Source organism: Peromyscus maniculatus, chromosome 12, assembly GCF_049852395.1.
Source record: "Peromyscus maniculatus bairdii isolate BWxNUB_F1_BW_parent chromosome 12, HU_Pman_BW_mat_3.1, whole genome shotgun sequence".
Lineage (NCBI taxonomy): Eukaryota > Metazoa > Chordata > Mammalia > Rodentia > Cricetidae > Peromyscus > Peromyscus maniculatus.
In genome coordinates this window covers 81882808-81896529 of record NC_134863.1, presented here as the reverse complement: position 1 = coordinate 81896529, position 13722 = coordinate 81882808, and the positions used below count along the sequence as shown (strand labels likewise).

Here is a 13722-nt window from a genome sequence, read left to right as displayed (position 1 = left end):
TATTCCCACGAGTTAAGAGGAAAAGGGACGACAGTTCTGTTTCTAAAGGTACCAGCCACTCAAGCTGAACTTAAGTCACAGCAAGAGTCGCCAGCTGACGCAGACTGCTGAATCTGGAGTCCCCTAAGCTCCATGCCTGGGTTCTATATCCATCCCTCCCCCCCCCCCCCCCCCCCCGCCCGCCCAAGCCCAGGCCTCCCTTCCTGCAGCTGACATTTACTTGCTATTCTGCCTATTAGGAGGCTGGAATCTGGGAGCTCCCCCAGGTAGTCAGTGACATTTTTTTGATGGTCCAGTAACTGACAAGGCAGCCGTTGTGATACAGTCCCCCCCCCCCAGTATTCTTCACAATCCCACGGCACGTGACCCTGAAACACTGTCCTGCCTCACTCACCTGAGGGCACCCCTGCAGGGACCCCACCACATTGTTGCCCTGGCCCCCCACTCTCTATTCTGCAGCACAGATAAGCTGCATAGAATCCCCAGCGCCTGGTGCCTGGAAGCCTGTTCTCCATTCCCTTTCCTGTTGCAGGTTTGGGCACAGTCAGACCAGGCAGAGGACGAGGGAGAGGAGAGCGCAGGGATGTGCCGTCTGGCCAGCCCTGACTTGCTCACCGGCTTTTAAGCCTCTTATTTTTATAATAGCTCCACTGAGCTCAATAACGTCTAGAAGTTCCGTGGCGTGGCGTGATGGTTCTCCTCCAATCTTGGCCCCTGGACCTGGTCATAGCTCACTGTGAAGGAGGCAAAGCCCCGCCGAACCATGGGCCTCCTGTTCTATAGTGTGTCTGAAGCTCACAGGACAATGTGTTCTGTTCCTAAATCCTCTCTGGCCCGCACCGTCTCCCACCACAGCACCTGGAGAAGAGCTGGATCACACAGGCGGATCTGCTCTCCCCTCTTGCTGGTGCTCTCACACTCACGCCCATGGTTTCCCTCAGGATTGTCCTCACCTCTTCCTCAACCCTGGCAGCTGCTGCCTTTGGTGGAAATTCAAATATAAAATATCCAGGAACAGTACATTTCTAAAAAATATAAGAATTGCCTTTGTCATTCAACTTCATAAAAACTTTGGGTTTTACTATCACAGAGATAGTTCAGTTGGTAAATGCTTGCTATGTGTGCATGCGTGAGGACCTGAGTTTGATCCGCAGAACTCGTGTGAAAGGAAGCCAGAGTGGCCAGTGCTTGTAATCCCACTCCAAGGAGATGGAGACAGAGAGATCTCCAGGACTCATGGTGAGCTCCAGGGACAGCATGCGCTCCTGCTTGGAAAAATAAGGTGGAGAGCAAGACACCAAGCAGACACCAAGGTCAACCTTCGGCTTCCATGGGTGCTAACACATGTACACATTTGCACATGCATGTACACACACACACACACACACAATTTAAAACCCCTCAAGTTTGGGGGGGCTCCCTAACAGATTTGCAGCTGACGAAACACCCAGTCTGAAGGCGAGAGAATGATCCTCACAGCCACAAAGCTCATGGTGGAAAGACAATGAAGAAATGCTTAACTACCCATGATCCCCCGTGTGACCTTGACATTGGATTATCCCAACCCAGAGGAGCCCATAAACTGAAGGCTGCTAGGCATCTTAGCTGGCTGCCCCAAGTGCCAATAAAACAGGATTTACATATCCAACGTTGCCTCATCTTAAATTGCTCTAAAACTTTCTTTCTAGCTCAGTCTGCTGTAAATGAGGGGGTTACGGGAACATGGTGGGAGGGACAAGGACGCCTTGCTTAATTTTATTACTTTAATGCGCTTCAGTGCGAGGATGTGCCAGCAAAAATAAGGGCGAAGATACGCCATCTCCGTGGTCCATTATTGAGCAATAATGGGAGTGGACCGCCTTGCTTGTGTCATTAACCCGACAAGATGATGGGATAAATACATATATATTCCGAGTGAATAACTGACAGTGTCCCCATAATTGGGAGGCTCTAGCATACGGAGTTTTATTTCCCAATGTTGGTAATTCTCTCTGGCTAATTGCACTCTGGGCTGAGATTTCTCAGCAGGGTTCTCAGCCTGCAGGGGAAGTTTTTGTAGGTCCACATTTCTGATTAAATCAAATTAAGTAGCTTGAGAAATTGGAGTGGTTTTTTCTCCCCCCCCCCCCCCGCCCCGTTTTCAGCAAAGACTCAGACACTGAAAAGCCAGAGCGGCCTCTTGTTTGCCTTTCAGGTTGCATTCTGGGGGGGGCATCTTCTATGGCAGGTCTCGGAGCAGAGCAAGCACATCTCCGGCCTGTTCTCAGGAGCTTCCTTTGCAAATGGTGTCTGCCCTGGCCTTCGGGATGCAATAGCACTTCTGGTCCCTGGCCTGCATCTACTCAAGGGACCCCAAGGTGTGGGCAGGAAGGATCTAGCCAGCAATGCATCGGTGAACAGATCCTCTCTGCCCCAGAGCCTCCAAAACCCAGATCCTCCCCCACTAATCTGTCACACTTTCTCTACCCAGAATTTGTGGAAAGAGAGGTTTGCTCCCTGTAAGCTTTTTTTCTTTTAAGCAAATGACCTCTCTGATGCCCTAGAGCGCTGGTCCTCAACCTCCCTGACACTGCGACCCTTTAATCCAGTTCCTCATGTGGTGTGACCCCCAACCACAAAACTGTTTTGTTGCTACCTCATAACTGTAATTTTGCTACTGTTTTAATCATGACATAAATATTTGATATGCAGCGTATCTGATATGCAGCCCTTAAAGGGTTTTGTGACCCACAGGTTGAGAACCCGCTCCCCTAGCAGGACAGGTGGCAGCCACACTGCCATTTTCCACCACGGTGACGGCAGCTGCTGCTTTCAGAGGACCTGGTGAGTTGATGTCCTCCTCGTTCTTTTTCTGATGCCCAGATGCCACATGTCTCCTGGATGCAGGGGTCTCCTGGCCCTTACAGGGGTTAGAAGGGACTCGGAGTGAGGTGGAGGGATCAGAGGGTAAATATGGCTCCTTTGCAGGCCTCTGAAGAGAGATAATAAGAAACACTGGGTTGTCGTTCCTTGTCCAGGGGACAAGGGAACTTTAGGCTTAATAGAGACCGTGGGTGTTCAGAAGAGGTACAGGTCGGAAGGAAGTTTGATACGGCTGATCGGAGTCATCTCAGAGGGAGTGAGGTGGAAAACCAGCTGGAACTAGCTGGGTTGGTTGGTTTTCTGCTGCTGTCATGGAATCCCAGAGGTTGGGTCATGAAGAATGTCAAAACATTCATTTCTCATAGTCCCGGAGGCTGAGCAGTCCAGTGTGGAGGTGCCAGCCCCTGCCGAGGACCTTCTTGCTACATCGGAACATGTTGGATAGCGTCACTTATGGGGTCAAGAGAGACAGAGCACATGAGCAAGAATCCTCCCTGAACCCCACTGTGTGTCTGTTCTGTGGGACATTAAAGATGGTCCCACTCCTGGGTGGGGGCCTTTCAGGATGCATGGGGACTGTCCCGCTGGGCCTTTCAGGGAGGGCTGAGGTCCCTCTAAGCCTTGGTGGAGCCAGGGACCCTGTCTGTCCCTTGTGCTGGTCATTCTCACAGGCACTAGCAGTGGCCAGCAAAGAGGACTCCTAACAGTGACTGGGAGACTGCTGGCAGTGACGTGGTTGGACCAGTGCCCCCCGGGAGCACCCCGAGGGGCCTCCCTGATCCTTCTGCCGCATCCACAGCTGTGAGTTTCTGGGCCTGTGTAAACCCACACACACGTTCACTGCAGAGAACTGTGGCGTGCTGGGTCACCTCTACCACGAGGAAGGAGACTAGGAGGTGGGAGGGAAGGAAACAAAAGGGCTGAGAGACAGTCAAAAGGTCCTCCCGAGCCACCTCAGCCCCCGGCTCCCGGTGGAACGGTGACGGCCATGGCTGCAGTGTTGGAATCCGAGACATCTTGACTGTTCTGTGATTCTGAAAACAGTTTCAATACTCTTCGTGATCCTAATTTACTTGTTTCTAATTTACTCCCCCCATGTATGTGTGTGTGTGTGTGTGTGTGTGTGTGTGTGTGTGTGTGTGCACATACACACGTGTGTGGGCTTGCCCATGCAAGTGTACAAGTGATAGTGAAAAGTTGACGCTGGCTGACTTCCTTCAATGGCTTTCCCACATTAGTTTCTTGAGACAGGGTCCCTCACTAATTGAGCCCCTGGGATCTGTCTGTCTGCATCCCACAGTGCTGATGTTCCAGATGTGCACTGTGGTACCCATATTTTTACATGGATGCTGGGGATCCGAACTCAGGTCCTCCTGCTTTCATGGCTAGCTCGTTACCCGCTGAGCCATCCATCTCCCTAGCCTGGCATCTCCATTTCTAAGCAGCACCAAGTTTCTCTGAAATATGATCAAAAGTGATGGGAAGAGGGAACGGAGCGGGGAACAAAAGATTTTAGCCCTATTGCTGAGGACTGTGTAGCCTTGGTCAACTTATTTGTGTTCCTTGAGCATCTCTCTCTCTCTCTCTCTCTCTCTCTCTCTCTCTCTCTCTCTCTCTCTCTCTCTCTCTCTCTCTCTCTCTCTCTCCCCCCTCTCTCTCCTCTCTTTCTCCCTCTTTCCCTCCCTCTCTCTCCCCCTCTTGAGACAGGGTTTCTCCGTGTTGTTTTGGTGCCTGTCCTGGATCTCACTCTGTAGACCAGGCTGGCCTTGAACTCACAGAGATCCGCCTGGCTCTGCCTCCTGAGTGCTGGGATTAAAGGCGTGCGCCACTGCTGCCTGGCTCATTTTCTCATCTTTAAAAACAAAGATTTTTGTCAGTGTGGAAAGTGCTTGCTTTGAATGCACAGGGACCATGGTTTGGTCCTCTAGATCCCACATATTTCAGAAGCCAGGCATGATGCAATTCATGCTTGCAATCCTGGTTCTGTGAAATAGAGAGAAAAAGGTCTCTAGGACTCCCTGGCAGGCCAGAGAGCCTATTTGGAAAGTTCCAGAACAATGAGAAATCCTATCTGAAAAAACAAGGCAGGCAGCACCTGAGGCACCAGCTGAGGTTTACTTCGGGCTTCCACACCTATGCATACACACGTTCACATGTGCTCACCTCATATGTGCACACACACACACACACACACACACACACACACGGGTGGGGGCAGGGATAAAATCACTGATATGCTTAAACATCTTGGGGCCCAATAAAGAGCTATTACTGCTATTATCAGCAGCAGCCTCGTTCTTCTCCCAAACCTGAGCCCATCAGAACAGACAATTATGGAATTTAGGGTACTTCATAACAAGCCTCAATTAGTGTGATTTTCATGCCAGCCCACGTCCTCCTTAGGGAAACGGATTTTTCTCTCTCTGAACAAGTCACCCATCCTATACCTACTCTGGGGGAAAATTCAAAGGTCCTTAATAGAAAAAAACAAGTAAATATTTAGCCAGGAAGCCAAGAGGCGGGGCTCTGGGCTGGCACTCAAGTCAGAGGTCACCCTGACCTTTTGGTACGGGGTCCACTGAGGACAGGTGCAGAGCTCTGCACACCTTGACCACGGCAGGACTGATGAGCCCAAGGGAAGATGTGACACGGTGCTCATAAAAGGCTTGTCTACTTCGTGACTTGGGTTAGTACCGGGGCAACCCGAGCAGGAGTCAGCTCGCTGGTGTACCCAGGACTGCCCTGAGTTTATCATTAGTCTCCCCCCTGTGAGTTCCAGGCAGGCTGGGACAGCTTCCCCCCAACCACCTGGGCAGTTTCTCATTTTTGAGGGGAGGGCGTGACTAAGGTCCCCCTAGGTCACCCAGAAGCAGGCCTTCACGCTCCCCCACAGAACATCTACATGGGAGAACACCTCAGATTCCACAGCTGACGGTGATGCTGAGGAGGTGGCCCCAGACTCCACAGCCAGGACCCATCAGCTCCCACGGAGGGTGAGCAGACAAATGAGAGAGACCTGTGTGGGGTGCAGGAAGGAGGCAGGACCTTAACAGACAGCTTGGACAACAGCCAAAGCCTGCACAGAAGCTCACCCGAAGTCAGCTCTCCGGGCGGCCCCACATGCTCTGGGCCTGTCTTCTGCTGAGCTGGACCAATGAAGCAAGCCCTCAGGTGGCCACCACACAAGCAGGCTGGGAAGGAGGCCCTCTTCTCAAAGCCCAAAGGCCTCCGTTTCTCTTTGGTCCTCCAGGGGGCTCCCTGAGTTAAACCAGAATCCCTGTCCACACTAAGTAGGAAAAGCTTGCACGAGTTCCTGACACTGTTGGCAGTGGGTGAGAGACAGGCAGCCCCCTGGTAGGTGTCTTCTCTGAGGAAGCTGGGGCTCAGGAGACCTGTGTCGGCTACACGGGTTACCTTGGGCTATAGCTCTCACCTCCATCCTAAGAGGGTGCCTAGCTAGGTGCATCTCCTCCGAACAAGCCTGAGGCCCTGAGAAGCCCACCCCCACCCCTGTCTTTTACCGATGGGATTATGAACTAAACAGTCACACTGTGAAATATTGATGGTGATGGCAGTGACCGTGACCATGAGAGGGACTTGGACATACGCGGCACTTATTCTGTCCCATTAACTGAAGCATGCTACTTAAATCACAACAGTCGATCCTAACAAGGACCTTGGTGGCTACAGGTACTTTTGCTATTTCCACTTATAGGTGAGAAAGTTAAGACGCAGGGAGAGGAACCTGCCCAGGGCCATGCATCGGGATTTGAATCAAAGGACCCAGCTAGTGGGTATGCAGTTCATCTCCTGCTGCTAGACAAATGGGGAAGACATCTGTCCCTTCCTCTGCCCTCACCAGCGCCCTTCTGGAGATGAGTGATGCTTTCTGGATTGTTTTCCTCATCCCTGTCATTGGAGAATTGGAGGTGACTTGCAAGAGTCATAGCGACAATAAGAAGCCGGGCGGGTGGTGGTGGCCGCACACCTTTAATCCCAGCACTCAGGAGGCAAAGCCAGGTGAATCTCTGTGAGTTCGAGGCCAGCCTGGTCTACAGAGCGAGATCCAGGACAGGCACCAAAAGTACACAGAGAAACCCTGTCTCGGGGGAGAGAGAGAGAGAGAGAGAGAGAGAGAGAGAGAGAGAGAGAGAGAGAGAGAGAGAGAGAGAGAACATATCAGAAGCAGATGAGATGCTCAGAGGTTGCTGCAGTTGGAGAGGGCTCAGCTGTGCCATCCTGTGTGCTGAAACGGTGGGAGGGAGACACTGGACAGCCCTGGTGGGCACTTTGGGGCTCATAAATGGTATATATCCCCTTTGCCCTCAGCAGGAAACTTTCACAAGCCAGGAAAAGGGCAATGAGGTCGACTTTGTAACCCCACCCCCACCCCTGGATGCAAGTGTCCCTGCTTGATTAACATGGAACCCCCACACTCTCATGTGGGAACTGACCCTGCAGGGTTGGCACCACAAGCAAAGAGGAGGGAGCCCTACAAAAGCTGTGCCCCTGTCCCCACTCAGTTTCCAACAGGGCAGGCAAGGACACAGTCTCCTCAGGGACACCCGTGGAGTCTGCTCCGTTCCAGGCCACCACAGCCTGGGGCTGCATCCTTCGTGTGGCCAGCCAAGGAGTTTGGGTCTGAAGTTTTTTTAAAGCAAGTAAAACCACTGCCCCACTGGCCATAAAGAGTGTTCGGTAGGCTGGGCGGTGGTGGTGCACGCCTTTAATTCCAGCACTCGGGAGGCAGAGCCAGGCGGACCTCTGTGAGTTCGAGACCAGCCTGGTCTACAGAGCAAGATCCAGGACAGGCACCAAAACTACACAGAGAAACCCTGTCTCAGGAGGGGAAAAGTGTGTTCAGTAGAAACAGAAAGAGTACTGGGTACTAAACGAAGTCATTCCTTAACCTAGACCTTTCAGATTGCCCTTCCCATTTTATATCTGAGAAAGCATCCATTGCCAGCCTCAATTCCAAGAGAAGCCTGGGAAATATTCCCCAACTGGCTTTCCAAGCAGGTGGCCACCACTCTTTCTACCATTGATTGACAAGGACAAAAATGTGGGAAAATAAGCTGGAAGACAATCTACTGGTACAATAGATGGGGGGGGGGTGACCCTTTAAAGACGCCAGCATCCTAATACACAGCACCTCTGAACACATTACCTTGCTAGGCAGAGAGGTCTGTGTGAACACTACCCACGTGATGAATTTTAAGATGCAGGAGCTATCCTGCGTGATTAAGATGGTCCAATCTAATCACGTGGGTTTCTGCAAGTGCAGCCTTCCTCTGGCTGTTTGAGGAGAGTTTCTACCAGGGAAGGAGAGTCAGAGATGAGATTATTAGCTCTAACGTGTTGAAGCAGGGGTCACGAGTCCGGGAGAGCCAGTGGCCTCCAGTAGCTGGAGAAGAAAGAATGTGGAATGTCCCCTAGAGCCTCGAAGGAAACCAGCCCTTCTGATGCCAGCCAGACGCTGTTGTGGAATATTAGTTTAAGATGTGTTACATTTGTTTGTGCTGTGGAACATTTGTTTAATGGTGCAAAGATGTGTTGCATTCTTTTATGTTGCATTTGTTTAACTCTGTGAAGTTGTGTTACTTTGTCTGTCTAAAACACCTGATGTCTAATAACGAGCTGAATGGCCAATAGTGAGGTAGGAGAAAGGATAGGTGGGGCTGCCAGGCAGAGAGGATAAATAGAAGGAGAAAGAGAGCAGAAGAAGGAGGAGAGAATAAGGAGAGGAGGACGCCAGGGGCCAGCCACTCAGCCACCCAGCCAGCCACGGAGTAAGAGTGAAAGTAAGATATACAGAAGTAAGAGAATGGGAAAAGCCCAGAGGTAAACAGTAGACAGGATAATTAAGAAAAGCAGGCTAGCAACAAGCCAAGCCAAGGCCGGGCATTCATAACAAACAATAAGCCTCCGTGTGTGATTTATTTGGGAGCTGGGTGGTGGGCCCCCAAAAGACCAAAGAACAAAGAGTCAAAAAACAGCCAACAACAAAACACCATCATGCTGGGACCAGCAAAGCGGTAAGATAACAAACCGGGCTTGCTTACGCTCTCTGGATCCTGGGAATCTGTTACGACAGAAGCCGAATGCTCTAGGGCTGAACGTCCGATCGGAAATCCAAACCTTTGCTAGAGACAGTCTGGCAGGTGAGCCACAGTAAGTCAGGGAGAAGGGCAACCCGTGACAGCGAGGGAACTTAGCCTGTTTCTAGAAACTCTCCAGAGATTTGTGTAATGGCCACAGGCGCCAAGGAAGATTAGCAAGCTTCCTTGGTCCCAAGCTGAGAGGCCAGCCCTTCTGTGTGAACTCCAGAACTCCCAAAACTGCTTTGGTGTCCACCCAGGAGACCTGTTTGCTCCTCCACATCCCCTCTGGAAGAAGATGGATTTTCTAGCTGGATTCACAGCCTGAGACCTAGCCACAGGACAGCTCCGGAAGGGCATTGGTGCCCCCTAGTGGTGAGAAGATATATTTTCATGTGTACCTCGTGACTGCACCACAGCCCTCAGGAAATGGCCCTGACCGGAGATGTAGCTGGGATTTAACCCCTTTAGGTGGCTGCTCACCCAGGTGTCCTCAGAACTTGGGGGAGTGTCCTTCTACGCAGGATTTCAGTGTTAAACAATCACTTGTATGGCTGGGGAGACGGATCATTCAGTAAAGGGCTCACTGTGAGAGCATGGAGACCTGAGTTCAGGTCCCCAATCCCCACGTGAAAAGTTGGAATCCATTCACACACACAAACCCCAGTGCTGGGGGCAGAGATGAGCGGGTATGTGGGGCTCGGTGGCCAGCCACATCGGTGAGCTCGAAGTTCGGTGAGCACATACACTTCTCAAAACATAAAGAGGAGATCAATAGAGGAAAACTGATGACCACCTCCAGCCTCCACACGTCACCACCACACATGGCACCATGGGCACACACCAAACATATCACCACGGGCAAGGGTACATACCACACATGTCACCATGGACAAGGGTGCACACCACACATGGCACCATGGGCAAGGGCACACACCACACATGGCACCATGGGCAAGGGCATACACCACACAGGTACATGTGTCTATACCACAGACCCATAGGGAAAAAAATAATAAATCCAGAAAGTCCAGAAAAACTAGAATAAAATGCCCTCCCTACCCAACACCCCTTCTAATATTCTGCTGAAAGCTATCAAAGGGACATAGTCTTTCTGTCCTCCATGCTGTTGACACCCCACCACAGACACACCTGGGCCCTCACAGTGTGCTATTAAAAATATATCTTGAGGCCAGCAGGTGGATCGTGGACAGTTTGTTAAGAAAATACCAGTTCCAGATTTGTTCATTATTTCTTGACTCTCATTGAAATTGGAGGGTGGAGACAGGGCGGAGCATAGACCAGCACAGAGGGACGGGCCATATGCTGGGCAGGGCATACCACATGACAGAAACTCTGTCTTCAAATGCAGCTTTCTCCATTTGGTCAGAACTTCCTTGCTCATTCACAAATTTCCTCAGACATGAATAGCTTCCGGCTCCGGGGAGTCGGCGGGGGGGGGGGGGGGGGGGGGGGGGGGGATCCTGCTCTCTCCATTTTCCTCTGTGATGTTTACAAGTTCTATGCAGATGAAAGGCCCAGAGCTTCTTATTAACAGAAGGAAAAGGACCAGGGGCCTCCAAGGTACTCGGGTTGATTTCAGTGGCCAGTGTATGAAGTTCTTGTCCGCTGGGAGCTGGCGAATCTACAGCAACCTTTGTTCCTCAGGAAATCAGAAGTCTCTTAAGGGTTCTTAAGGGAAGTTATAGGTGGCAGGGATTGGATTGGGGCTGTGTGGGTTTAGGAATGCTCTCTGTTTAGTGTGAAAAGATGGTAGAAACCAGTGCTCTGTTGTTAACTCTTTGTGTAGGAGGCGATGATCACCGACATGATAAAAATCTGTGAGATTCGGAAGAATCTACCTAAAACATGTTCCTCTAACCTGGTGTGCAAGCCTGAATCTCGGAGAGCTATGTAGAAAGAAAAATGATGCTTCCGAGCAGTGGCTTTCCGGAGGCCCCCTCACATAAGGGTGCTAATGTTCCTGGGAGAGGATAGTCTCGGTGAGTTTCTTCGCACATGCAGCAAACAAGACCCCTCTACACCCTCCTAGAGGCCACCTCATCACAGGTGTTAGGGAGTGGGAAGACGGGTGGACACTCTCGTCCCTTCTTCATAAATTCCATTTTCTAGAGACACACTTGCCAGATCCCTGACCAAACTGTGCCGCAGCATTTCGAAACCGTGTGCTAATGACTGCAGCTGGTCACTGGAACTCTGAAGGACGGTCACCAAATAAGTTCAGCAGCACGGGCGGTTATTTGCTCATTTGCTCCTTGGATTGAAATTCTTTTTTTTTTTTTTTTTTTTTTTAAGACAGGGTTTCTCCGTGTTGTTTTGAAGCCTGTCCTGGATCTCACTCTGTAGCCCAGGCTGGCCTCGAACTCACAGAGATCCTCCTGGCTCTGCCTCCCGAGTGCTGGGATTAAAGGCGTGTGCCACCGCCGCCCGGCATGGATTGAAGTTCTTAATGGAGCTCATGAGGGGCGTCGTCCTTGACAAGTTTTGCTTCGTTTCAATGGCTAGAACAAGAGCTATGTCAAGTCAATAGGGTAATTTATCCTGAAGTTGTCTTCCTTAATGGAAGAACTCTGACCAGAATAAAAACAAAACAAAAACCCCCAAACAAATGAACATCTCCGAGTGCTAACAGAATGATGGTAAGGAAGAGAGAGGTGACTGTGTGACCCCAAGCCTGGTGACATCAGGGGGAGGTGGGGTTCTGTTTCCATGTAATTTAGTCACGTCTGTCTACAGCTTCACGTTTCAGAACCCCAGGCTGTGTCAACCTTGTGTCCGTTGACACTCAGATTTTCAAAGAAGCCCGTTTGACTAAGCCGAAATGCCAGGTTTCACAAGCTTTAGGAACAAACCCGCTGTGGTTCTCCTGGTGAGAAGGAGCAGAGGTCAACCTGGCAAGGGTGACATCATGTCAGGTAGAATATTCCAGAAGGTGATGGTAAGCTTTCAAAGCAGAAAATCAGTCGTGACTTTTACAAAAACAGTATGGTATTTGGGAGCAGGGGCGACCACAAACTGCTGCTAGAACGCCATCCCAGAGGAGTGTTTTTCCACTTTTAACAGTCAAATGTCACTTGACCTCTTGCAATAGTTAAATCCTTGTACAGTCAAGGGTTCTGGGTCAGGATGACTAATACACAAGACTTCAGAGTTCTTTGTCAGCCAAGACAGCACCACTCTGTAGGTGTTGACGGTTCAAATGGAGCATTTCAGGACGCTTCAGACAATACAGAATTATCTGGAAGCTCACTCCTCCGCCGCCCCCCCCCCACTGGCCTGGCTCGACCGACACCAGGAGAAGGCCTGGCTCAGGCCCAGTGGGGTCGGCTGGTGCTAAACAAGGAGAAACACAGCGAGCTGGCCAAGGCCGACACACCGGCTGACACACGCCGGCTGACACACACACACACACACACACACACACACACACACACACACACACCGGCGGACACACACACACACACACACACACACACCGGCTGACACACACACACACACACACACGCCCGCCGGCTGACACACACACACACACACCGGCTGACACACTGACTCACACACACACACACCAGCTCACACACTGGCTGAGCCAGAAGGAAGTCTTCTCCATGTCACATGCTTTCTTTGGCAGGCCCTCCATCCCCACCCTCATCCTTGGGAATAGAGGAGGAAGGGGCTGACCCTGTTTCAGGGTTCCCCTGACCTGGGATCAGCTTGACATCATTGTCTGAAACCCAGGCATGGAGCAAACCATGCCAAGATGCATGTTTTCCAAGCGGGATGACATACTAGGCGTCCATGCCTCAAACTCATTGCGCACCATGAAGCGGTTACAGCTGCCCAGGGTCTGGCAGTGAGTTACCTTGACTTCCACGTGCAAATAGACACATGGATACCCTGTGAGGTGAGGGCTGCCATTTTCCAGACCTATCTGTTCCATATCCTGGTTTCAACCCGGGTGAGTCCACTTCCCAAGAATCACCATTATTTCCAGGTATTTTTTTTTTTATCAAAAAGTCTTGGGGAACTAGAATTTAAAGAAAGTGGGGGAAATCTCACTTCATGCTCAGAACAACTTGCAAATACTTTGAGATACAGTAGCAGAAAATAATCACATAGGAGAGACAGAGTCTGTTCCAAGAGGGAAATGGGATGTGGGGGTAACCCCGGCTGTGATGGGATGTGGGGGTAACCCCGGCTGTGATGGGATGTGGGGGTAACCCCGGCTGTGATGGAATGTGGGGGTAACCCCAGCTGTGATCGGATGTGGGGGTAACCCTGGCTGTGATCGGATGGCACACCCACCCAAGAAGCTGCTGCACAGGCAGGTGTCGTACAGTGCTGTACTCTCACCCACAGAGCCTGGGAGTTGGGCCAACAAAGGACCCAGCTCATGCCAACCTCAACCCCCTGAAGTATCTTTTGTTTGCAAAAATATACATCCAACCATGGTGTTCAGTACCCAGGAATCTCAGGATAGCTATGCACGCAGGCCAACAGGTTGGTGAATGTGGTGGTATTGTGTTCCCCAAAATATTGTGCATGCTAATAAACTTATCTAGGGTCAGAGAAGAGAACAGTCACAATATTAAACATAGAGGATAGGCAGTGGTAGCACACACCTTTAATCCTAGCATTCCAGAGGCAGAAATCCCTCTGAATCTCTGTGGGTTCAAGGCCACATTGGAAACAGCCAGGCATGGTGACTCATGCCTTTAATCCCAGAAAGTGAGCCTTTAATCCC

The 13722-nt window shown here is 51.0% G+C and overlaps 1 protein-coding gene across 2 annotated transcripts in view; it reads right to left on the bottom strand.

Annotated features, from left to right (window-relative positions):
• Nucleotides 1-13722, bottom strand: part of Clic6 (chloride intracellular channel 6) — a 48728-nt gene that overhangs the window by 13753 nt on the left and 21253 nt on the right. The gene's annotated exons all lie outside the window — the stretch shown is intronic.